A 3,599-nucleotide genomic window follows, 5' to 3' on the forward strand; every position below is an offset into this window, starting at 1 on the left:
GCACTGGAGCGGGTCCAGCGGAGATTCACACGGATGATCCCAGGAATGGTAGGCCTAGCATACGATGAACGTCTGAGGATCCTGGGATTATATTCATTGGAGTTTAGGAGGTTGAGGGGAGATCTAATAGAAACTTACAAGATAATGAATGGCTTAGATAGGGTGGATGTAGGGAAGTTGTTTCCATTAGCAGGGGAGACTAGGACCTGGGGGCACAGCCTTAGAATAAAAGGGAGTCACTTTAGAACAGAGATGAGGAGAAATTTCTTCAGCCAGAGAGTGGTGGGTCTGTGGAATTCATTGCCACAAAGGGCGGTGGAGGCCGGGACGTTGAGTGTCTTTAAGACAGAAGTTGATAAATTCTTGATTTCTCGAGGAATTAAGGGCTATGGAGAGCGGGTAAATGGAGTTGAAATCAGCCACGATTGAATGGTGGAGTGGACACGATGGGCTGAATGGCCTTACTTCCGCTCCTATGTCTTATGGTCTTATTATAGCTATCTGCTTTGGTAACTTAAAAGATGTAGTTTGCTTTCCGGAAAGTGTTAAATCTGCTGGTGAGACGGGATTCGAATCTCAGGGAAAGCCAGTCTCATTCAAGTGAGAATGCAGAGTGCTGGGCCATGCCCTTGAAAAGGGGTTTTTGGTTTATTGGATTTTGCTTTTGAATTGCAACAGTTAAGGGGCAATTCATTAAGTGTTACACATAGATTACTGAAGCTGTAGATGTCTTTATGTTTGTAATTGATAAAAATTCTTGCTGTGTGTTTTTATATATATATACATAACAGGGCAGCATGGTGGTGCAGTGGTTAGCACTGCTGCCTCGTGGCGCCGAGGTCCCAGGTTCGATCTGGCTCTGGGTCACTCACGATGTGGAGTTTGCACATTCTCCCCGTGTTTGCGTGGGTTTCATCCCCACAACCCAAAAAGACGTGCATGATATATGGATTGGCCACGCTAAATTGCCCCTTAAGTTGGAAAAAATGAATTGGGTACTCTAAATTTATATTTTAAAAATATATATGTTAACTAAGTTCTTAGAATAAAGTTTGTTATGATTAAAGTGTCTGGGAAGATTGATGAATCACACCTGAAGGGAAGGCTCTTGTGCTCATCCTAACCATATTCAACATAAAAGTTGTAGGTCAGGGGAACTTCATAATATATTTTGGAGTTTCTAAGCCCTGGCCCAAAACACCCTAATGCAAGTGGGCTGTACTGGGAGTCTCACTGAAAATCTTAAATTGGTCATCAAGGCAATTCTTAGCACAATTTAACAAGTGCTGTTCAATTGTGGAATCACATCTAATATTTGACACTATATTTTGGGTTTTGCAAGCACGGGCTGGTTGAGCATGGTCAGTACTTTGCTAGCTGTGGACAACTGATGGGTCATGCTGTTTGATACAAAGTCGTTTGGATGTACAGCCTTTTGTGCGTTAGGTAGAATATCTTTTGCACTTGACGGCAGCATCCTGTTAGCTGAGAATACCACTTGTGTTGTTACTGCATAGCACCAGTGTGAAACAGCTAGCTTCACCTCTTGCTCAAATGTTTGAGACTCTTTACTCTTCCAGGGTAATCTGAAGTTGATTGCATACTTTCCTGGACTGAAACTGGTTGCCTTAGGCCTATTCGTGAGTTTGCATCATATACAACGAGCAATGATCAGATCAGGGTAGCCTGTCTATAATTATAACTTTCCAAAATGCTTTACTCCCTCAAAGGAGGACTTTTGATGTGCAGTCACTGTTGTAAAGTAGGAGACACAGCAGCCTATTCACACATCAAATGTCCCACAAACAGCAATGAGATAATGAGCGATCATTTTTGTGATGGTGACTAAAGGATATTGTTCAGGACACCAGGGATAATACACCTTCTCTGCTCCGAAGTAGTGCCAAGTATTTCCACTTGAGGGAGTAAGTGAGGCCTTAGTTTAACAGCTTATCCAAAAAACATCTTTCGCTCAGTACAGCCCTGAAGTATCAGCATAGATCTTTGAGCTCAGATCTCTGAAGTGGGACTTGAACTCATAACCTACTGACCCCAGAAACATGACCTACAGCCTGCGCAATGGCTGACAGAACCAGCAGCTAGGAAAGGTCACTGATTCTTCCTTTGATTTTTATCACAACACTTCAGTGCCCAAGTAAAGGTTGGTGTCCGTCCATTCTCTTGAAGGTAGCTATAATCTACAACCATACGGCTGTATACCCTTCAGTGTATTCTCAATTTGTTCCGTTGTTATTCTTGTCCATATCCTTAGCATCTATTCTATTAGGTTGCAGAGTCTTTATCATTGCAGCTGTGTCTGCAATGTAATTCTTGCATGTAATGCTAGTTTGCTGTCACCATATCCACATTGATGATTCCCTCAACAGTCCACATTTGACCATGTGGGCCAAAATTCTTGAAGCCTTCACATGTTGTTTCACGGGCAAGTTGTGCCTGTTGGTAATTCTTTAGTTGGTTTCTCGACACAGAGGCAGCAAGAGCATTTTCCAGTCAATCTACACCAGTCTTTGGGACAATAAAAAATATTACCTTCAACAATACAAAGGTTACAAAACTTTGCCTTGATCAAAGACATCTTCTGGTAGACAGCTATATGACTGAAAAAGGGAAAACCCGTGGATAAAGACATCTTGTGAACTGTTGTGTGCACAGGTGCTAGAATGCATCAAAAAGCAGAGGCGGGATTCTCTGACCCCCCCACCGGGTGGGAGAATCGCCGGGGGGGGGGGCACCGTGAATCCCACCCCGCCGCCAGCTGCCTAATTCTCCAGCACCGGTTTTCGGGCGGGGGCAGGGATCGTGCCAGACGGGGATCGATGGAAGCGCCCCCCCCCCCCCCGGCAATTGTCCGGGCCCCGATGGGCTGAGCGGCCGCCCAGCGCATGGTCCAAACCGGCGGGACCTGGCTTGAAGGGCGGCTAGCGGAGTTCTCGGGGGGGGGGGGGGGAAGAAGAGGCGGGGGGATCTGGCCCCCACGGTGGCCTGGCCCGCGATCGGGCCCACCCATCTGTGGGCGCGCCTGTGCCATGGGGACATACTTTCCCTCCGCGCCAGCCTCTGTAAGGCTCCGCCATGGCCGACGCGGAGAAGAAACGTCCTGCGCAGGAAACTTGCCAGCCTAGCCCTCTGAATTGCGGAGGATTCCGCACCTTCCGGGCGGCCCGACGCCAGAGTGTTTCACACCACTCTTTGGTGCCAGTATGGGTTGCCCCGCCGATCGCGGGAGAATCCCGGCCCAGATAACTATTTACTGACTGGCATTGCAGAATTCTGACTGGGAACTCTGCTACAAGGGGCGAGATTCTCCGACCCCCCGCCGGGTCGGAGAATCGGCGAGGGCTGGCGTGAATCCCGCCCCCGCCGGTTGCCGAATTCTCCGGCACCGGAAGACCTTTGGGGCAGCGCGATGCCCGACTGATTTGCGCCGTTTTGGGCACCAGTCGGCGGACATCGCGCCGATACCGGAGAATTTCGCCCAAGGTGTTCTTGCGACTACAGTTTGAGTGGGATATTATTTCTTATGCAAGTTGTCGTTTGTTTGTGTATTTGATCATTATTTTATACAATACACACGAGTG

Source organism: Scyliorhinus torazame, chromosome 17 (genome assembly GCF_047496885.1).
Source record: "Scyliorhinus torazame isolate Kashiwa2021f chromosome 17, sScyTor2.1, whole genome shotgun sequence".
In the NCBI taxonomy this organism is placed as follows: Eukaryota; Metazoa; Chordata; class Chondrichthyes; order Carcharhiniformes; family Scyliorhinidae; genus Scyliorhinus; species Scyliorhinus torazame.